Source organism: Ictidomys tridecemlineatus, chromosome 11, assembly GCF_052094955.1.
Source record: "Ictidomys tridecemlineatus isolate mIctTri1 chromosome 11, mIctTri1.hap1, whole genome shotgun sequence".
Classification (NCBI taxonomy): Eukaryota; Metazoa; Chordata; class Mammalia; order Rodentia; family Sciuridae; genus Ictidomys; species Ictidomys tridecemlineatus.
The window spans coordinates 73,121,626-73,145,162 of record NC_135487.1 but is presented as its reverse complement, the minus strand read 5'-3'; the positions used below and the strand labels follow the sequence as shown (position 1 = coordinate 73,145,162).

The 23,537-nt window shown below is 40.3% G+C and overlaps 1 protein-coding gene across 2 annotated transcripts in view; it reads right to left on the bottom strand.

Moving 5' to 3' along the window:
* Positions 1-5,131, bottom strand: part of Lrrc8c (leucine rich repeat containing 8 VRAC subunit C) — a 99,261-nt gene extending 94,130 nt beyond the window's left edge. The window contains exon 1 of one of the 2 annotated variants that reach the window (XM_078026688.1): positions 4,993-5,131. The gene's annotated coding sequence lies outside the window, so the exon portion shown is untranslated. The remainder of the gene's footprint in view (positions 1-4,992) is intronic. The other variant, XM_078026689.1, reaches the window with a different exon arrangement.
* Positions 5,132-23,537: the final 18,406 nt, after the last annotated feature.

Below are 23,537 nucleotides of genomic sequence, written 5' to 3'. Positions count from 1 at the left end.
GTTTTTGAGTTTTGCTGAACTTTCTGAGCCCATGTTTCAGTTCCTCTATCAACTGTCATTCAGTTCTACACAACAGTCTACAGAATCACACTTTCAAAAGGATATCCATCCAGGGTGTGGGGTATAGCTCAGTGGTACTGCATATGCTCAGCCTGGGTTCCATCCCCAGCACCCAAAACCAAGCCAAACCAAATAATAACAACAAACCCATCCAACACCAGAAAATGTTCCTAAATTTGCTCCTAAAACACTTCTAAGTAGATAGTTGTTTTTGTTGTTGTTTTCGTGTCTGATATTTAAAAAGACCATACTCATTTTCTACTTTTTAATAATTAAGATATTTTCAATATATTCCTGAAAATTACCTATTTTAGATGAAGCTCTGAGAGGTACCCTCTTATCCTTCTATGCTAATCCTGGGAGCAACGGGGAGTATACTCATGTGCTAGATGTGTAAGGCTACATTAGTTTGTCTCCTTTCTTGCCCTGCCTGATGCATCTCTCTTTCCTATTTTAATAGTAAAGGAATGGACAATATCTAGCAGGTCTCAATCATACAGTATTTTGGTCATACTTCATTTCTTTTGCCTCTTCCTTTTTATTTATTCTGGCCCTAACTGTGGAGAGATTGTCTGGATCTTCCTTCCACTTATGCTAATTCTCTCCTCAAGGTCATTTCTGGCTGTAGCCTCCACACTGGGCCACAATTAGTCCTACTTCCAACTAAACTGGTTTGAAATCTTCCTCGCTTATCATCTCAAGCTTCCTTCCTCTCAGGTAAATTCAGTTCCTAATTAAAGAAATCCACCTGGACCATTACCCTTCTACACTGCCAAAGTACTCAAATATTGAAGTACTTAATATATTTGCAACCTAAGGTGTTTTTAAAAAAATAACTTTATTTATTTTTTAATGTGGTGCTGAGGATCAAACCCAATGTCTCACACATGCTAGGCAAGTGCTCTACCACTGAGCCACAACCCCAGCCCTTAATATGGTTTTTATATCACACTTGGAGCAATTTATTAATGAAATTTAGTTATCTCATGTGGCGCCTAGTGGCCTAGTGGCCTTAAGAACCATGGCCTCCGGGGAAATGTAATGTCAGTTAAACTAGCGGAAAAGGCTGAAAGGAACAAACTTCAAAGTGATGAGGAGGATGTCACTAACAATCATGTAATAGAAACAAATAATTTGAGTATGTTTCCTAATTATTTTAAGGATCTCTTTCAAAACATATGATTTGTTTTTCATTCAGGAAACAAAAATCTTTGAAGTGCCCCTAACCTTAGTTTTATATACTGTTCTTCTTGAAAAAATAACTTGAAAAAAATATTTTTTAAAAGCATGAGGGTATGCGTTATTTGAATTAGAAATACACTAAGGATTCAGAGGGAGGCATATGGACTCAGGAAGGAAGTGGAGTTTAGGCTGTGCTTTGAAGATGCAGAATTTCAGCTAGCAGGGGTGTGGTCAAGGGTGAGGTGTGAGGGGGGCAGATACTGCCATTGTCTGGTGCCTTGAGTGATAAGCAAGGCTGAGAACCAGGAAAGGCAGAAAACAGGAAGTGTGTTTGCCAAAAACATACAGATTCCTGTCACTGAAATATTGCTAGTAAAGTTCTAAAAAATATGCAATGTAGGGCAAAGGAAAAACTACAAAAGGGCAGTATATATTTCTAATTCAAGACTACAAAAAAGGATGTGATTCAAAAGTTAAAGATACTAAAATCTGACATAGACTTCAGTACAGCTGTATAAAGAAGGAATCTGTGCTTTCCATGTGTAATTACATTTAATCCACACAACAACCAGCTACGTACGTTTTATTAATTCCATTACACATGAGGAAAGGAAAACCAGGGCTTACAGAAGTTCAATAATGTAAGCTCCTTTGTATTCCTGCTAGGCAACTGAGGCAAAATATGATAGCAGCTATTCCTTTAATAATCCTATCTTGAGGATACTCTTTTTACTCCATGCCAATGATTTAAACCTTTTTAAAAAAGTAAATGAATTCAAGAACATCTCCATAGTAATGTCATCCTCATTGGTTGTAATAAGCTTTCATGAGTGGTGCAGGAATGGAGATACAGCCAACACTCCAGGTATGATGTGTGAACTCTTGGGAGTAAGACCCTCTTCTCCATGTAGAAGACAATAGCTGATGGGCAGGAGTGAATAGTCCATTAGGCCAAGTTTTAATTCATTCATTTAATAAAAATCTGTGGCAAGAACATAGATTTTTGAAATAAATGACTCTGACTGAAAATTAGAGTCCTACTGGATACTAGATACATGCAAAACCTTGGACAGATTACTTTCTCAACCTCTGTTTCCTCATATAGACATTATGTCAAGTCAACAATAAATTAAGGTAGGAATAATAAGAGCCTTTGGATAATGAGAGAAAGTGTATCATTAAGACTAAAGAGGCAGGGCCTGGTGGTGCACAACTGTAATCCCGGTGACTCCAGAGGTTGAAACAGAATGATCTCAAGTTCCAGGCCAGCCTGGGCAACTTAGTAAGATCTTGTCTCACAATAAAAAATAAAAAGGGTTTGGGTTGTAGCTCAGTGGTGCAGGACCAGGGGTGGGAGGAAAACAACAATAACAACAAAAACAAAACAAAACAAAAAACTAAGGATGTTTGTTCTCATTAGGCATTAACTTAGCTCTAAGGTGTTTGGAAAGTCACAAACTGAGCTCCTTTCTTCTGTAAAATGTGGATGGCCATCCATTCTAGGGGTCTGTTATAAGAATCGGAGATAATGTGTTAGGGACTTGGAGCAGCCAGACTATATTGTATAGCAATACATCATATAAAAAATCATTAACACTTGCTTGCCAAAATAAAGTATAGTTTTCATTTCATTTCTTTTTAAACTTAGGCTTTATTCTAAATGTACTGGTGACTATAACTTAATAATACTATACACTATTGAAAAGGGCTGGGGGCTGTAGCTCAGCAGGAGAGCACTTGCCTGGTATGTGTGAAGCACTGGGTTTGATCCTCAGCATCACATAAAAATAAATTAAAAAATATTCTGTCCATCTACAACTAAATTTAAAAAAAGTGATAGCAATAATTGGCAAAAATTGAAACTTAGGAATTAAAACAGTTCTCATTTTCTTTTTTGTTGTTTATAACTGTCTCATTTTTAAAGATAAACTTCATATAAGTGAAAAAAATATTCATTTCTCTTACAGCACTCAATGTAGTCTTTCACTGGAAGCATTCCCTTAAGCACCTCATTAATTCAACAAATTCATTAAATAAAACTAATAATCACTTCATTAAATATTAATAAAATTTGAAAACAGACTAACATCACTAACAAAATTATCAAAACTTCACTAGTAAGAAAATTGTTAACTGTGCTTACTGTCTTCTATACAATCACTGGGTTGTTGGATCCTTTCTACAGCAAATCTATTGTGAACCATAGAAAATATCCACCTTGACATCTGTTCCCCCTCTCTTTCCTAAAGAAAACAAATAGACCCCAGGACAAGACAGAATTTAAGTTAGTCATTCCACAGGAAAGCAAATCTGTTTTACACCTTTGGCCTTTCCTATTTAAGCAGTCACAAGAAATGCAAATATCAAAGATTAGAACTGTAAAAATCTAATCTGTTACCTTAATCCACACATCCAATATGGTTTATGAATCTGAGCAAATTCTGTCAAGTTCAGGCTACATTTTGAGTTTTCTACAAATCATTAGAAAATAAAGAGAATATATACATGTATAAGACTGACCACGCTGTCAGTTTGGCAGTGTTGGGACAACCGAGAAAATTACCTGTCCAGGCTGAAGCTTTATCTGCTTTAGGAAACCACCACATCCCTGTCCAGAAATGTGACCGTTTGTTAAGGCTACATTTCTTGTACTACTGAAGTATGTGACTAAAATGGAACTGCGATTTCCTCTACCCATTCCTCTTTCCTCTGAGGTTGTGTTAAATAGGGTAATTCAAACCTCCCTCTGCCAAATGCCGGCACTCCTATGAAGATTGATTGGTTCTTATTTTTTACTTTAAGGAGGATGGTAACCTGAAAATGTTCCTAATTGGTTTGCTGGGAGTTTGAAATACTTAAGGAATTTGAAACCTAGTGAAGTTTGGCCCTCCAAAATATCCGCATAAGGATGTGGATTAAGTGCCTGGCTAGATACTGCAAACTCAGGTACTGTGCGAGGTTTTAAAGAAACTGTTTGAAATCTGATGTACACGGGCAGGCGTGGGTGGGGGGTGGGAAGAAAAGAAAGGCATTAGCATCTAGAGAGCACAACCTGGAGTTGCTAACTCCATCCCTAACCACCTCCTTGCTGGGAGCTAGCTGAAAAGAGGCAGATAAAGAAGGCTCAGTTCGCGGGTGAGGGAGAAGCAAAGGCCCTGGTCTCAATCACTGGCCTAAACACCTGGCTTTTGGGGCCCGCCGGATCCGCGAAGCCCCTCTCCCGTCTCTGGTACTGCAGGTGAGCGGACAGAGCTCTCTAGTTCCCTACAAAGCCCTTCAAATTCTCCTCCACACCCCAAAGTACTAACTTTAGAGGCTTTAGGGTGGCAAGGAGAGAAAAGACCAGAAAGGGCAGGCCCTGGGGTCTCAGGGATCTTCCAGGTAGGAAAGAAAGAGGATGGATCGCGTTTTTTTCCCTCGTGTGTCCCCCTCCCCCCCCACCACCACCCGCAGAACCTGCTGTGGCCGCGCTGCGCTTGGCGCCAGGCTGGGGTTCCTCGTGCGGACGCCGGTGCTAGCGTGAGATGGGTGGGGTAGGGGTTGCCGGGTTCCTAAGCAGCAGAACCGATGGTTCCAAGCACCACACGCTGGGCAGGCGACCACATTCTGCTTGTCCCAGGGCCAGGAGAAGGCAGAAAAGCAAGCAAGGCAGGGAGGGCGAGTCCTAGCTCCGGCTCTGCTAGCGGAACGAGCCCGGTGGCCCTCTGCGGGCCGCCCCTCTCCATCCCTCCACGGTTCCCCCGCCCTTACCTCTGGGTGCTACGGTGTCGGCACGAGAGGGTGCTGGGGAGCGGCGAGCTGTCTCCGGGCCGGGCTTAGCCGCAGCCAGCGACGGCGGGGTCGCCCGCGGGACCGCTGCTCATGGCTTGTCGCACCCGGAGCACTGCAGCCGCGGCCACCGCGGCGCCTTCCTCCTCGTCCTCTTCGCGGGCTCCGAGCCGGGACGCAGCTAACGCCCCAGCCCTGCAGCCCTCCTCCTCTGCGCCTCCCCGGCCGCGGACGGAGCCGCCTCCAGCGCCGCCCCGCGTGCAGCGGGGCCAGCGGCAGCCAGCGCCGCCCAGCGCCCGGCCCCGGGGTCGCCGCCGCCGCCCGCCGAGCCGATTCCGCGGTGCCAGCCCCGCTGTGACGCAGGCAGCAGTGCCCGGGAACTTCCTTCCCTGCAGAGACCACCCCGGGCCCTCAGCCGGCCAGTGAAGATTGCCGCCGGCCGCCGAGGACTTGATTCAGGACAGGAAAAGAAATTTCTCCAGCCGCTTCGAGATCCAGCCACTCTGGTCTCTGAGCTGCCCACCTGGCGGGCTCTGCCGGGGGAATTGGCTGTGTCTGATATCACCTCCACTCCCCATCCCTAACAATGCGCGGAAAACCCGTGGCTCCTGGGCGCGCAGCGTTTGCTCCGTTACCGCAGCTCCTCCCTTGGGGAAGTTGGAGCGGAGCAGCCACCACTAAAAATAGCTCTTCTGGGAAATCTTCGAAAGACCGAGGTCAGGATGGAGAGAACTCCTCGGCAAAGAACGGAAGGGGGTCCCTGAAGAACCAAAGGTGGAGAGGATGGAATTACACTGAAGGAGAAAGGCAAAACTAAGTATTGCTGGACCACGAAATCGTTGAGCCCCTTGACTACCAATACTCTTTTCCTGCAGGAATCCCTATCTGCCCCACACGACCAGATGGGCTCCCAGATCTCTAAGCAGCAGGTTCTAGGGAGACTCCGTTTGAAAACTCCGCCTACGATTTGTGTTGTGCATAAAGGAGTTGACCGAGGCACACCAAACCACCTGTTGTTTAGAGCGAATGGGGAGGGAGTTCTTCATTCGTTGATCTGAAACTTTTTTCTCCACATTCCCCGCCCCTAACCATCCCGTCCAGTATTTTAGGATGAAAAAGCAAACTCTGACTTCTTGAAAGCTAGCAGTTCTCTGCATGGAAAATCTAATGCTCAGTTTTTAAAAATGTAAGACAATAGTAAAAGTCTTCTGGGAATACTTCATCAATACCAGCTATTTTAAGAGCACCAAAAATTAAATTGTTGCCCTATCCTGGCAGTTTGAGAGAGACAGATGTATGTGAGTGGAGAAATTAATAGATAATTAGTTGTCTATTTTTTCACCCCACTTCTATTTCTAAGTCAAAATGATTTTTCCCCAAAAAAAGTTGTTCTCTTGGGCTTTTAACTGCTGTTTTCCTGCTCTGCCATCAAAATACTATGCTTTTTTCCAATCCCGTGGGGTGACTGGATGTCCTTCAAGGAGAACAACCTTAAACACCCTCTGGCCTTAGAAGATGACTCTAGCATCAGTCTTAATTAACCTAGAGGAAGACAAAAGTCTAGGGTGGGACTTTCCTACTAGAGAGCAGATGGAAAAATTCCTAGAGGATCTCTGGAGAAAAGGCAGAAGCTGGCATTAGCAATTTGCTAAAAGTAACAATTTAAGGACCTTGCAAGCCACCAGCTTAATGCAGGAATATTCTCTTAGGTAGCTCCAACTCAGATATCTTATTTCAATTTAAATCCCCACTGAAGCAAGTACTAATGCCAGAAATCTCCCGTGGAGGGCCTTATTCTTCAAGTGCTGAGTGCCCTTGCATCTTTGTACCATTGGCACCCTGACGACAAGTTTAGGCCTCCCTGGGATGCTCCCTTGCTACCCAGTACCAAGGAACCACTGAACCCTAGACTTTTGACTTTGGTGAAACAGACTTAAATCCCCATCTTTTTTTTTTTTTTAATGGGGTCTCACTGTGTTGCCAGGCTGGTCTTGAACTGGACTCAAGGGAGCTTCCTGTCTCAGCCTGTCTCCAGTGCTGGGACTACAGGCATGAGCCACCATACCCAATTTTGCTTTTCCTCTTTAACCTTAGGGAAGTTACTGCTCCTTTTATTTTTTTCCCCATACTATTATTAATATAGGTATAGTAGCACCACAGGGTGCTGTGAGAACTAGACAATATTCTTAAAGCACCAAGAACACTGTCAAGCATCTTAGAAACAATAAATGAGAGCAGTTATTGTACTTATTATTCTTCATTGCTCTGAAAGCAAAACAATAAAAACAGCACATTCATATCCCTTGGAGGCATGGGCTATGAATTCCCTACAAGTCAGCTCCCCTGAAGTTGCTTTCTACTAATATTCATGACTACTCTGCCTTCTAACAGAGGAAACAGGACAGGTCTACAAGTGCAGGCAGGTGATTCCAATGTGCATTAATGCTTGAAAGTTACTAATTCAAAAACTAATCTGCTAATCTGCTTAATCTACCTTTTTCTTTTATAGCATATAAACCTTAAGTCTGTTGTCTTACTTCAGTCAACCTAACTTGAATCACAAATTTACCAAGCACTCTTTAAAGCACTGAATGAATCAGCAATTAATGAGCCAGCTTGTGTGAAATCTGGGTCTTAAAAATGTCAGAGAAATATAAGACTTATTCCCTGGCTTTAAGGTATTTTCAGTTCATGGATGACGGAATCTGGCATACACCAGAAATTTAAAGTTTGCATCTTCAAACTGTGCATGAAATTCAAAGAAAGGAGAGGGCACTGTGGGCTAAGTGAACATTGTGTATACAGTTTCCATCTTGGCCTTTCATTTTATAGTCAATTTTTCTACCCCTCTTTTTTTGAGGGTTTCAAATGCTAGGTAAGCACTGTACCACTGAGTGACATCCCTAGTCCTGGTCCCAATCCTTTAATCCAGAATTTGATGTTCTATTTGTGCTTCCAGATTAAGTTTCCACAGTGAAAGTCCACACAGATGAAAGTTAACTGTGCATTGCTTGGTAACAAGGAATGAAAGTGGATATTTCTGGGCAAGACAGGACAATGCTATGGTAAAGGGTATGGAACCATATAAATCTGGGCTCAAATTCTCTGTCTCCAACTTTGTGACCTTTAGCTTCTTAATCTTTGAGCTCCAGCTTCTTCATTTATTGGAACATAGAAACTTTTTAGGGCTGTGGTGAAACAGGATATATCTTGTAAACTGTATGAAAATGGTAAGAATATTACGTTGTTTAGTCAGGCCTGAGTTTCATTCCTTGAAACACAATTCAAATATCACTTTGTGAAGCCTCCTGGGGTTCCAGGCAAGTGTAGTGAATTCTGCCTTAAATTTGTACCAGAGGAGACGGTGGTGACAAAGACCTAAAAATAGGATACTTTAAAACTTTGAATCAGATTCTTCCAAAATCAGCCTCCTCCCCGCACCTACAGCAAATCAAACCTCTGTTTTAGCACTTACCAGGGTAAGTTGTCATTTATCTCTACATGTCTGCTTCACTCCCAAGTCTGTGAGCTTCTTCAGGGCAGAGACAGTACCTTTATTCATGTCTGTATCCATCATCAACACCCAGCCCAGTACCTGATATTAAATATTGAAAGAATGATGTTTTAAATTTCTTGTACAGATTCTTTCACTATAACTCATGTTACAGGCTGTAATTCTTCCTCATCAAGAATTTATGCTAAAAGTATGTATTATGTATATGTATAATCTACTTAAATTTTTTTAATGCTAGGATGATGATGATGATGATTACTTTGGTGGTTCTGGGGATTGAACCCACGGCCTTGGGCATGTAAGGCAAGCACTCTACCAACAGAGCTATATCCCCAGCCCCCCTGCTAGGATTATTCTTTAAGGTGAACCTGCTACTCTTGATTTTCTTATTTTTGATGTCCGTTGATACTGCCTAGTAATAGTGAAAGTAAAATTTAAATTCTAAACCAAAACCACCAGCAGGATTTTACCCTGCATTCTCCACCCACCATGTGCACATGTGCTCCCAAGATCATTTCTGAGCTTTGGGAAGGAACTAAGCTAACAGAAAACATCCTTTGTTTTAAGTTTCAGCTGTTAACATTGTTGCAACCATTAGCACTTTCTGAATTAATAGCTCCAATATAAAATTCACCTTTAACAACAGTTTTGAAATCCTTGACTCTGCACCATTAAAAATGCTAACACAGAGAGAATATAAACCTTCCCCAGTAATTGTCCTTTGAGCAAGATGTGCCCTGAAAGGTAATGTGGTCTTGACCCTAAAATGGCACTTAAATTTGTACCAGAGGAGATGGTGGTGACAAAAACCTAAAAATAGGATACTTTAAAACTTTGAATCAGATTCTTCTAAAATCAGCCTCCTCCCCGCAAGACAGAATTGTTTGGTCCCACTACATTGTGAAATTTTCTTTGGTAATCATAATGAATAAGTACTATGGGGTACATACTGGGTGCTGGGCACTGGGTTTGTATGCATTGTCTCATTTAAACACCATAGCTAACCATTAAATAGGCAGTCCTCTTTTTCTCCTTATGACAGGAAGCCATATAATTAAGTAGTTAGCCAAAGATCACATGATTATGAGTAAAAGAGTTATGATTTGTTCCTGGGCAAGTCTAATTTCAGAGTTCTTATGCTTAACCACTACTCAATCCGATGAGAAAGAAATATTTGTTTTTAAATTGAATCCATCAAGCATAGTCAGGAAGTTTAATGATGTACTTTTCCCGTAGTTTTTGCAATTGCATTCATTTGGGCTTTTCCCAATAGCGTACTCACATCCAAATGTGCCTTCATGAAGTGGTTTTACAGCAGCTCTTCAATTGAAAAGCACTTTATGACTGAAAGCAAACTTCTTAATGAAAGATCATGAAGTGTCTTGTGGCTCTGAGTTTAGGCAACATGAAATACACTGGGCAGAATCTCCTAAAGAATTATTGTTCAGATGGGCCAATGATAGATAAGCAACTTTCTCATGACAAATATTATTATATAATCGTGAAAGGTCCAATTCTTCCACACCTAACTAAGTCAAGAGGCAGAGTAACTGGCAAAGAAAGAGCTCTGTGGGCCAAGCTGGCAGGTGGAAAACAGAGAGCTTTCACCCAACTTCCTTCTTTCCAGGGTCTCAGGGAAAAAAAAAAAAAAAAGCTTACATGGGGTTTCTGAAGAGTCTAATTTTAGCTGTAGTCAGGTGGTCAAGGAAGGGTTATCAATTCGGTCCAAGCATTCCAGACGTTCCTGGTTCCTGTAAACCTAAAGATAGATTACTGAGTAGGAGGCCATATGATTGGTATTGTTCTTCGATGTTTTTCTTTATTGGTTAATTATTTGGGAAGTGAGAATAGGGAGTGAGGCAAAACAGAAACAAGTGAAACACTCACTTGCTAGTGTTAGGAGTGAGTTAATCAGCTCATGGCCTTCAGTTATACTGTGACATTAAGAAATTTATTTTTTGATCTTCATTCACTTTCCTGGATCACAGCTTCTAAAAGTTGTAGCAAGTAGAGCTAAAGAGAATTTGGATTTTGTCCTCGGTTCCTGTAATAGCATAACAATGAAAAAAGGGTCTTGCGTTATTCATAACGAATCCCTTTCAACTGCACACGGGTGTGTGTTAAAGAGGTGACTTCCGGACGTTCCCTAGTTAACCACTGTTGGGGGCTGGTCATCAGGGAAACTGATACTATGATTGAAGGATTGGGATTTTCAGTACCCCTTCCCAAACTCCAGGTAGGGGAAAGGGACTGCAGCTTGACTTAATCTCCAGTGCCAGGGATTTGATCACTCATGTCTATGAATGATGCCTCCATAGAAACCCAAAAAAATGGGGTTTGGAGAGCTTCCAGCTCAGGGAACCAGAGCACATCCATGTGCCAGGAGGACAGTTCACCACAGAGCTCCAAGGGACAGAAGCTCCTGTACTCAGACAGTTCTGGATCTTATCCTGTGTATCTCTTTATCAGGTTGTTTGTCCTTTAATACAGGCCAGTCATCCAGAAAATAAACTATTTTTCTGAGTTCTATGGTGTGTTCTAACAAATGACTGAACCTGAGGGAGCCTCAGGGATTCTCCAATTTTTAACTACATTGGGCAGAAATTAGAGGGTAATCTGGGGATCTGGCATCTCAAGTTGGGAGTTGGGGGGGGAAGTCTTGTGGGGCTTAACCCTTACCCTATGGGGCCTGATGCTATCCCTGGGTGAAGTCTGAATTGAGTTAAATGTGTAGGTAAACCCTACACATTTGCTGATTAGAAGTATTGTTGCGAGTGGCAGAGTTGAGAGAAAACATTGAATTGTTTCAAATTTCAGTGTCATCAACCTTTAAAATGTACCTAAATTGAAGCTCAAGAAATTCATTATTCCTTCCTTCCTTCCTTCCTTTCAAGCTGCCCTCTCTCTCTGAAGGAGGAATATCAATGGCAAAGCCTTTTGCTCAGCCTTTTTTGAGGTTTATTTCTTAATTTCCTGAATTCACTCAGGTTTTGTCTCCCTAGGAACAAGAAGACTAGTTTGCTTTCTCAGTGTCAATGATAGTGGCTATCAATGGCCACTTTTACTGAGGTTAGGGAGAAAAGCATAGACTGGCATTGATGAGACCTCGATTCTAGTCTCTTAGACTCTTTCGTTGACTATCTTTGGATTTAGGTTGCGTCTTAATATCTTTGTATCTTTAGCTCTCATCTGAAAATGAAGGACTTGGGATGGATGATTTCTTAGTTTATATAGTACTAAAATTTTACACACAGATCTTGATATGTATTTATTTTTCCTAGATTTCAGTCAGTAATGGATATAACAACCACTTTTAATCAAGAAAGCAGAAAGCCATCTATTGCAGCTTGCTGCTACCTGGGAGAAATCTTTCTGGAGTAGTGCAGACCAGTTGTCCAATATCTCCCCAAAGTATCTCTGTCCTCCACCTACTGCCGGTGATAGCCATTTCTCACCTGAGGAATCTCTAAGCAGTTTCTGTAGAACTCTATTCCATGAGGTACTCTGAGAAATTTGGGTGTATGCCCAAATTTTGCATGTGTATACATACAAATTGATTTGGGAAATACCATACCTGTCTTAGAGATTCATAGTGCATATCAAAATGCTTAGAACTCTGAGAACTCCTGTGTTTAAAATGCTTATTTAGGTTTGTTGAACCTAGAATTTCTCTAACTTCATTTGATCATAGAACTTCATTTGTCATACCTACAATATTCCAAAAAAGAATAGAAACCCTCAGAATAGAATGTTTGAATTGTTGTTGTAGAGTTAAAGACTACAAAAATTTCAAATATTTTTCTTTTTGTAAAGAGAGGAGATAGAGGCCTTATTAACTCACTTAATGAAGTGAGATAAGCCCTCTTGATTAATGTTTTCTTCAGCTATTTTAATTACAAACATCAGTCATAATAGAGTGCCTGTCATCTCTAATAGAACAAAGAGTACCCATTCTCATTGATAATAATGTAGCCTTGTTTCTCTATACTGAGGAATAGTTCTCTTGCTTTTACATATTCTTATTAGCTTCTCAAATCTATGACGTCCTTTTAGAAATATGTAGTTGAAACTAATATAAGACAAACACACATATTCTGAGCACTCAAAGGGATAACATGAAATAGTTTATTTATAGTGAGGCATGGTGGCGCAGGCCTATAATCCCAATGGCTTTGGAGGCTGAGATAGGAGGATTGTGAATTCAAAGCCAGCCTCAGCAAAAGCAAGGCACTAAACATCAGTGAGAACCTATCTCTGAATAAAATACAAAAATTGGGTTGGGGAAGTGGCTCAGTGGTTGAGTGCCCCTAAGTTCAATCCCCAGAACTCCCCCTGAAAAGTTCATTTATTGATAATTGTTGAAAAACAATTCTATTAAGGGTCTTTAGTATTTCTGTATTTCTTGTGAGCCAGGTTCTGGCTGCCTTGTTTTCCACACTAAATGTTCAAGGGTATTTGTCTCTTGAACAGTCTTGAAAATTAAAGATGCAAAAGGCAGGCATGTTTACTGTCCAATATAATAATAATAATGTTTCTCTCCAGAGCATAGGACAGATTCATATTCTCTAAGTTTAGGATTCCTTTCCTGTAACACAACTCACTACATGTATACAGGTGCTTTCTGGTCTTTCTGGTTCTTTTTGCATCTCACTGTGGAAATGGGGGCAGGAACTGATTTTTTTAAAGGCTATACTTTGTATACTACTATTGCTGTGAGTAGTGGACTTTCTTGTTTCTCTGATGCCAGGATTCTTATATCTTTTACTAGAATCTAAGAGTATGACAGGCTAATGTTTTAGTTTGCAAGGAGAATAAAAATCTTAGACCCTTTGTATTTCTTGACAATTTCTTTCTTTTTCCTCACCTAATAGTAAAACAATATAGTATCCTCTACTCCCTCTTTTAGTCATTCCTGTCTTATATTCTGTCTTGCGAATGTTTTCCTAGGCCTCTCATAGCTTTTATAGCCCTCTATCCTTGTTTCTGAGGAAGATACAGTTTAGGGCCATTAGAAGTGGTGCATTCTGATTATGGGATTTCAAAGAAAAGCATAATAACATTTCATTAAAATGCTATTCTAAAATAGTTTATATTTTTATTTTTTGGTTCTGAGGATTGAACTCAGGGTCACACAACTACTGAGCCTCACCCCCAGCCCTATTTTGGATTTTATTTAGAGACAGGATCCCACTGAGTTGTTTAATGCCTCGCTTTTGCTGAGGCTGGCTTTGAACTCCTCGCCATTCTCCAGTCTCAGCTCCCCAAACTGCAGGGATTACAGGCATGTGCCATTGCACCCAGCTTAAAATGATTTTAAAAATAAATATTCAATGAAAAGAAGGTATCATGTTTGTTTTAGTTACTTGACCAAAATACCTGAAAAGAACAACTTAAAGGAGGAGAAGTTTATTTGGGGTTTACAGTTCCAGGAGTCTCAGTCCAAAGATAGAGGACTGCATTGTTTAGGGCCTGCAGTGAGGCAGCATTATAATGGGAAGGACCTAGCAAAGGAAAACTGCTCAGCTCATGGTGGGCCTGGAAGATGGGGGAGGGGACACAGGAAAGATGAACCCTTCTACAGCACATCCCCAGTGCTCCATCTCTTCAGCAAGCCTCACCTTCCTACATTTCCACCCTTTCAATCTGTTCAAACTCAATGGACTGATTAGGTTACAGCTCTCACAATCTAACCATTTACCTATGCATAATCCTGCATTTACAGGAACGTTTGAAGGACACCTCACATCCAAACCATAATAGTGTTACATTAAGGAATAGAGATATATGCTTGTGTGTGTGTGTGTGTGTGTGTGTGTGTGTGTGTGTGTGTACTTCTGAGTTATGATTGCTACCAAAAGAAATATAGAAAGAGGAAAAGATTAGAGTTCAGATCAGATGAACTGCTTCATGTGACCAAAGGGAGGAGCCTTTTACCACAGTGTGAACACAGCTTGTGGTCTTATGTAGGAGACTGAAAACATCCAGATCTCTTGATTGTCCCCAGTATTCTTCAGCTTGTGGAACACTCTGGATGGTAGTCAATTTACTTCTGATGTGATAACATTTCATTTTAAGTGTTGGTTTCATTGACTAAACTGAAAGTCAGAATTGTGTTTTCTATACTAATGCTTCTGACCAATTGCTCTGAAAGAAATATTTTCTGATTGGAAAAATTTCAAGGACTTTAGAATATAACAATAATGGTTTTGGGAATAACCCAGTCTGGAAATTTATCAGAAGTAGGCTGACAGCTGGCTGCAGTGCATTGAATGGCACAAATGGAGAAGCCAAAACCTAACAGTTGTTGAGGACTTACTCTATGGCCGACATTTAACATTGTATTATTTCATTTCATCCACTGTAAAAACATTATGATGGAGATATTATTATTATCTCCAGTAAATAGACAGGAAGTCTGAGGCATAGATAGGTTACTTGCCCAAGGCCATGCTGCTAGTAAGTGGCAATAAACCAGGAACGGAACCCAGAGGGCCTGACCCTAAAGCTCACACTCATTTTCTCTCCCTTTCTGACTTCCAACATCAGAAATTTAAAAACTCCTAGAAAATATCACCTTTTTCTAGGATTCTAAAAAAAAAATAAACATAAATCATCTTGATTCTTCAGAATCTTATGCTTAGGTTATTATCTTCTCTGATATAATGCTTTGTTATTCATTTCTCTAAGTATATCTCAGTGTCATTTAGGGTTGATCAGTGTCCATCATCAGCCAATGTTGACAGAGAAGAAAGATATGGTATAGTCACCTTGAAATATTCCACTTAAGGTTAATACTAAAGTGGAATATTTAAAGAATTTAAGAATATTAAACTCCAACACATGACACTTTTGAGAAATCTTTCAATAACCTAAAACACACAGTAGCTGTTGAGTGTTTTCCTTTAAGTCCTTATCCAGAGAGGGGGGGAAAAGTAAGAAAATTTTAACATTGTTAACTCTCTACCTGGGCAAGCTTCCATTTTTCATGACCAAGAGTCAGCTCCCACATTGCCCAAATGTCCACAGTCCCCAGATGGGCACATTGTGACAGTGCGTGACAGTCGCATCACAATGCTTCTCCTAAAATCAGACTGGCAGCTCAGTTTGTCCAGTCTCTTGGACAGAGGTGAGGGTGGAATGGGCAGGGTTGTGTGAGGGCATGGGATACAGAGAGCTTCAAAGGGAAAGGAATTTTAGGAAATTTTAAAAATCTTGAATGAATATTTATTTGGATGATGAGGAGATCCTTTAGTATACAGCATTTATGGATTGTTGTCTAACCTTTAAGACTCCAAAATGATTTCTAAAAATTAATAAGAAGATTCTTGCAACATTCTTCAATGCTAAAGCTGATCTGGCTATTGAAGACAAGTTGAAAGATACAAATTCTTGATCTTTGTGTTGAAGTATTAAAATTCCTTAACTGGAATTATTTGGATTTATCTGAATTTGAACTTGAATTGTCATGTTTTTATAACATGTATGCTAATTGAATTACTACCGACCCACTATTTTTTGGCAAAATCACCCTTTTTGGCAGTTGTTTACTCTGAGAGCACCTCTCTAAGCAAATCTACAAATGGCGTTAGTAGGTTTATAATTCTTTACCGCCTCCTTTATTTTGTACAGGTCTCTATGGCACCTTCTAATTTCTCTACATTTTTCTCCTCATCTCTGCACTTTCTCCAATCTACTTCAAATCCTAGGTCCATAAAGTTTTTGAACACTGTCTCTTGCCTATGGTCTGAATGTTTGTCGATCTTCCCAATCTTGCCAAATTTATATATTGAAGCCTAATCCTCAGTGTGGTGATATCAAGAGACGAGGCTTTGTGAAACATGGTTAAGGATGCACTTTTATGAATGGGAATAGCGCCTTCATGTACAAAGACTGAGGGAGTTGTCTGTTTCTTTGTCATGTGAGTGTACTGCAGGCAAAGCAGAGAATAAATTCTTATCAGATACCAAATTTGCTGGCACTTTGATCTTGGACTTCCTGGCCTCCAGACCTGAGAGCAATAAATTTTTGTTGCTTATAAATTACTCAGCCTAAGGTATTTTGTTATAGCAACCTTAAGAGACTATGACACTCACAGTACTTAATCATCTCTTTTGTCTTCTATTGCTGTGAAAACTTGGGCAAGTTGATTAACCCCTGTGAGCTTCAGTTTCTCTTTGTGTAAGTGGGAATAATTATAGTGCCTATACTTCATATTGTAATTGTGAGAAAAAGATGATTTAAACATACGAAGTCCTAGAACAAACCTGATACATTGTAAGTATGTGATAAATGTTAATTTTTATTAATATTAAACAGCTGATTGCATTTTCTTTTTAAATACTTTAGATTTTTTTCTTACCAAATAGCAAACGTTTAAAAACCATTTGCTGATATTTTATTTAGTTATTTTAAATATAATGTCAAAGGAGTCTTTTTTTCAAGTTTTTAAAGTGTATTGATAAACACAAAGAGTTGCCAGTTACCAGTTTTTTTTTTAAAGTCATCTTCCTGTAGCTTGATGTATAATAAAAAAAGTTTATGTGATTAGTACTTTTTGCTTAACTATGTATGATTCTAAATATTTCTATTTCAATTTAACATATTACTTCTGATACATTAAAATAATTATTTATCTTCTCCAAGAAAAAATTTAGACACGTGAAAAAAATTTTGAGTAATTATTTTTATTTTTATCTGTTTTTGGTGTTGGAAATGAGCCTAGGACCTTGTTGCATACTTGGCAAACCTTCCACCACCAAGCTTCATCCCAGCCCAAGTAATCCTTATCTAAAATGTCCATTATATTGCAGAACTTCTGTGGATAGGAGAGATTCAGTACCTAAGTTACTATTGTGAAGAAAAGACTACACACCAAGAATCTTGAAATACAACTTTTATTATCTGCTGAAATCCATATGCAGGAAGTTTCAACATATCAGTAGCCAATGTTCTCTTTTATACACAACTTATATAAGGGTACATCCCAAGATTCAGGCAGCCTCTCCATAAATCTGATCTACAGGAGAGGAAAGGCCTTAAAAGGGAACAGATTTCAAAATTATGAAGGTAAAAATGGACAGTATTTTAAAACAGAAACAGGTCAACCATTTGAAGACAAGGGAAGTCAATATTCTTGTTTTACAGAATCAATTGGAGTTATGTCATTAAAGATTAAGTCAGGAATTCGAAGTTTGTTCAAAAGATAAAACACAGATCCTTCCCATTAGTTGAATTTTAATGTTTGAAGCAAAAACCTCTGGAAATCTTCTTTATCAATGTAACATGGATATTTTTAGGCAGTAACTTCAACTCTCCAAATAAGTTTAACTCCTCTTCTTGTTGTGTAGTGTTTTGTAATGGAGACGAAAGTTTTAAATAAGTTGAAATCTTCCTGCAGAATTTCTCAAGCCCTCCCTTTCTATTTCCACATCTGCTCCCCTGGTTCATTTCCCCTCACTCTATGTCTGCACAGTGGCTACTTTCATCCAGACCACCCTCTATGCCATTGTCTATCTTCCCAACATACTACTACCTTTAGCACATGCATTATGAGTGGCTGACCCATAGTCATTGCTCAATAAATAATTTTCATTTGCTTAAAGTAACTCCCTATTGCCCAAGAGGCAGAGTGACTCCAAACCCTGAAGATTTGTAAATCTCTTAGAAGACTGTAGCATAATAAAGAATATATTTGGTCTTTTCCCACATTCCCAATACAGAGCTCCTACACTCCTTGGAATTTCCCAGTAGGAGAGCCTATTATGCCTAGGAAGAGACTCAGGGTGGGTCTCTACATTGTTTCAAGAAGGGTGCCAATTAGCAGGAAAACCAACTAAACACCAGATTAGAGTGTTAGAATTGTGGGCCAGTCTGACCTGAGTTAAAAATCAAATAAAGGAGAGAAAGGGGCCTAGAGACTGATTTTCATCATGTGGTCAATGATGTATATGTAGTGTGTGTGTGTGTGTGTGTGTGTGTGTGTGTGTGTGTGTATAATGAAATTTCAATAAAAACTCTGAGGTTCAGTGGATATCTCTGATTAGTTAACTCAGATTCTATGGTCCTAGGAAGATTTTTAGAAAATCAGTTTTTCATTATAGCTACTCTGTACTAAACCATGCTCTGGTGACTTGATTTACTTCTACAGATTTGAGTAAAAACTACTTATTACTATCTCTGTCTGCGTCCACCCCAATCAGTTCTGACACTGTCTACCTAGAGTTGGCAGAGACTCCCCAAGTTAGGTGTGCCTTGAGAGTGCATGTCTCCTCAGCACCAGGAGGGTGGGTTCCCTGAGTCCACAGCATGAGGGTATGGGACCTCTGTGTCCTCTCCTTGACCTTGCCCTGTGTGTCTCTTTCTTTGGCTTTGTGGGAAATGGAAAGTCCAGTGGTCCATCTTCACAATGTGGTATTTAGCCTTAAATGTAAAATTGGGATGTAGTATCTATGTGTAGTCATTTTGAGCTTCCAACCTGTATCCAATCATAGCTTTTTTTTAACTACAGCTCTTCCCAATTTTATAATTACCCATCATGTAGATTGAAACCCTGAGCTCCTCCTATCAGAACAAGGGGCAGTGCCTGTTAGGGATAAAAAGGTGGGCTACTCGCCCAGGTGTGCTTGCTTGCACATCCTTCTGCAAAAGTAAAGTGCACCTTGCCAAGTAACTTTTGAGCTTGATTTCTTTTGGTACTCCAATGTTTCGAATACCTCTTTCTTGAAATATGTCCTTTAATGATAAAGTTATAATCATAAATATAGTACTTTCTTGGGTTCAGAATATTCAAGTGAATTATCATGCTAACCCCATGGTGGCCAGTAGGTCAAAAGTATGAGTGGCCTGGGGACTTCCTAAGACTTGTGACTGTCATCTGAAGTGAGGGCAATCTCATGGAGGTCTATGATCCTAAACTTGTGGAGCTTTTGCCAACTCTGGGTAGCTAATGATAGAATTGAATGGAATGGAAATAACAGAGACAGTATTAAGTAGCTATTAGAGTAATCTATGGAAGTCACCAGAGCATGGTTTTGTGTAACAGAGCTGTGATGGAAAAATGATTTACTAAAGGCCTCCCGGGGACCTCAACACGATAATACTTCTTCCTGTAATCTAGCTCACAAAGGACCTGCTAGGATGACCTCAGGCTTAGGAATCATTCCTATGAGTCATTGGAAGACAAGAGGAGCCAAAATATTTTGACTAGCCCAGGGCAAGGTATTTCTGATGTATTGTGATCTATGTTCTGAATTCCGTGGGGTCCTGCTAATGGTTTATTTTGGCAGAAGAGAATAGAAGTGGCTTAGTTTCTCTGAAAAACATTCAACTTAGCCCAACATCCAAGACTGACTGTTGAGTTACGAGTAAGTGTTCATGCTATACATAAAGATTTGAAATCCTCTGCTCTGTCTGCATCCTAGATAGCAATTCTAAGAAGAGTCGTGTGGCTGGTACTGGGAATTTTACTGCATGGAGTGCCCTCCCACTATTTCTTGCTTTTTAAGCTATTTCCCATTTTGGCAATATAACAGCAACAGAGGGAAAAGAAAAGTCATGAGGTACGGAGCACCTACTGCATACTAGGCATGGGATAAATGCTTCCACTTATGTTAGCTTATTTAATCCCCATAATCTTCTAGAATAATGGGTATTATTATCACCACTTTGTGGACACCTAAAAGGGATCAGAATTCCCTGAGGTCTCATAGTAAGTTAAAAAAAACAAGCATTAGCACTCAGGGTTGTCTGAGCCTGAATTTGAACTGCACACTCTCCTTTATTGTTTAGTCTCCAGCTTTGGGCCTCTCTAGGGTGTGCCTAAGTCACAGTCTCATGAAAAAAAAAAAAAAGATTACCTTCCTCACCTCCTTGCCAGCAGCTGCTGGTTACCCATCCTTGGGTAAGGCTAGAGTCAGCTTCTAAACCAGTTTTCCCTGATAAGTCACAGATTTCCGCTGGCAAGATAGCACTGAGATCTTTTTCAGCCTCCTACCTCAATGTTATCTCTTTTAGGCAAATTGGTGCTAATTGTGGGACAGGCAGGAACAGGCCTTCATCACAGCCTCCTAGAGGCCTCCTCTGCACAGTTGCCTGCTCACTTCGCTGAAAGAATCCTCCTCAACCCTCTGACTCAACTCGGTAGTTGTAGGAGTCAGAGATGACTTTTCTGGCAAGGACCCGTGACATCACATCCTCTCTCTCCCCCCCACAGGACCCGAGCAAGAGCTCAAAATGTGCTGAAATCACTCAGGGAGGATAAGGCTGGGCATCCTGCATGATTAAATGTCTACTTGTCATTAGTAAGAGGCTCCACCCAGCCTGGTTAGCTGAAGACCTAATATTGGGAGCCTGGAGTATTGAGCCCAGTATTCTGGGGTGGGTTGGTGGGGGAGGATTAAAGAAGTACAATGAGACCTCCACAGTCTCACTTGGCCACCAGCAGAGCTGGCAGCCTAGGATAGTGTGATACCTGGGCCAAGATTTTGAATACCCTGTGGACTGGGACCTGGGTTGGAGACAGAGAGCAGCCATTGGTCAGGGAACACCTCCAGCCCAACACAGTCCCTCTCATTTCCTAAGAGTTCATGGCAGTTGATGTCCCATGGAAACAAGCAGAAATCTGCTTTAATCATTTGGCATTTTTAGTTTCCTAATTTGTATGGGAACCTAGAGATACAGACATATGGTATATTCGTTATCCCAGAAAGCTACAGCTGAAGGGAAAATAGTTGAAGGCAGTCTTAAAAACTGGAAATCTTCGGCAGATGCCTTCAAATTACTTTTCTTCATCTCAGGGACTGTCAACAACAGAAGGGTTCTTTCTGTTTCAGCTCAGTACTTCCCCCAGGATTGGTGTTTGGACTTCTGGTGGGTGCTTCTCCATGGCCTATCCCAGCCTGCCAGCTCTTGTGGTTAGATCTCAGAACCTTGCTCTTATTTCCTAAACCAGCTCAAGGGGAATGATGAGAGGCTCAGGTGGCAGCAGACCTGAGTTGTAATACTGACTCACGACCTTGTTAATCCTGAGACATGGGGCTAACCTGAGCTGATCCATGCCTTCTTTTCCTCATCTGAATATTTTATTTATTCATCAAACGTCTATTTTGTGCCGGGCACTGCTTTAGGAACTGGTTAAACAGCAATGAACAAAATGGAATCCTTGTTTTTATGAGTTTGTATTCTACTTAGGGGGAGATAAATAACAAATTAATAGAAGAAATAATATGCCAACTGGTGATAAGTGTTATGGAGAACAGTAAAGTAGAGGGAATGTTTGGGCAATGATAAAATTTAAAGGCTGTTCAGGGAAGTCATCATCTATGCGGCTGTTGAATGAAGAACATTTTGGGTGGAGACTACCTGGGTTGTTTTTGTTGTTGTTGTTGTTGTTGTTGTTTTGGTTTTTTGGTGGGGGGAACAGCCAAGAGTCTGGTGTGCCTGTAGTTCCTGAGTGCAGAGCTTTGGGCACCTCCAAAGATGGTGCTATGGTAACTCTTGTATTGGATAGTTTTGAACAGAAGGGTGATATGATCTAAGTTGTGCCAAGGTTACTCTGGCTGCTGTGCTGAGTTGGCTGAAGTGGACAAGTTAGAACATCACAGTTACCAAAGGGAGACTCCATGGTTTGTGGCAGGGTAAAATTGGTGTTGGGTGGTGAGGAGTGGTCGGATTATAGTTAGCATATTATTTTGAAGGTAGAATTGAAATAGTCTGCTGACATATTAGATGTGGAAGGTGAAAAAAAAAACCCTCAGGATTACTTTAATTTTTTAGTGCATTACTTGGAAAAACAGAATGTCCATTTTCTGTGATGGTCCATAGTATGAAAGGAATAGTTTTCTAGTTGGGGAGGGATAGAAAACCTGGAATTCAGTTGTGGACATATTAAATCTGAGGTAACAATTAGAAATCCAAGTGGGGAATATGAAACATTATTTTAGGATCAGAAAAAAAGGGAATTCCTTTCCTGCCCATTGTAAAGGGTCATGACCAACAATCCTGTAAGGAAAAAAAAAGAAAAAGAGGCTGGAGTTGTAGCTCAGTGGTGGAGTGCTTGCCTAGCATGTGTGAGGCACTGGATTGGATTCTCAGTACCACATATAAATAAATTAAAATAAAGTTCTATCAACAACTAAAAAAATTTAAAGACAGGTTAATAAGAGAAAAGCATAATAAATTTATTTGACCATAGTTTTACATAGCATGGAAGTCTTTAGAAGGAAGACCAAAGACCTAGGGTAAACCATCCATTTTTATGGTTAGGTTTGATGAAGCATGAATGGCAGTATAGAGATGTGATTGGACAAAAAAGGGTATGACCTAATAAGAATCAACTAGGGAAAGGAAAGTCCAGCAAGGCCTGTACTTCAGGTTCTTTTTGGTCTCATTATGGGGACGACACTTTCTATTATGGAACGGGGTGGAGGGGGGAGTTCTGATGTATAATAAAGTAGGTCAGAGAATTTCTTTATGGCCAACTCTTACAGAGAAAAGCAGGAGAATTTTAGGGTAATAATTTTAGGTTTTTATGGCTAGATTTGGGGAAAAGAAGTAATAGTTTCTAAGACTCAACCTGGGAAAAAAGAATGCTAGCCTTTATGGCTTTTTTGGGGGAAACTGAGCCATGAGAGGCAGGTGGGCAGGAGAAGGTCAGAGAGGAACTTTGCTTCTCAGGCTGCTTCTGTTCCTTCGCGTTGGTATACTGTTTTCTGAGAGCTAGCATGACCTATCAGACAGCTGAACTTATCAAATTTAATAAATCTAAAAGAACAACTGCTTTTGTCTTCAAGAAAAACAAGAGTAGCTATCTGATAAGAAGGTAAGCTGATTAAGTAAATAGTTGTTTCTGTGCTTTCCTGGCATGGGCGCTATTATCTCTTTACATTTGGGTCTATAAGCTAGTGGGATTTCAATGATTCACAGATTTAAAGCTAAGAAAAGGTCCTGGCACTGAGACATTCAATATAGAAAGAATATATCCACTTCCTATTTACCTATTCTTTTTTTTTTTAAG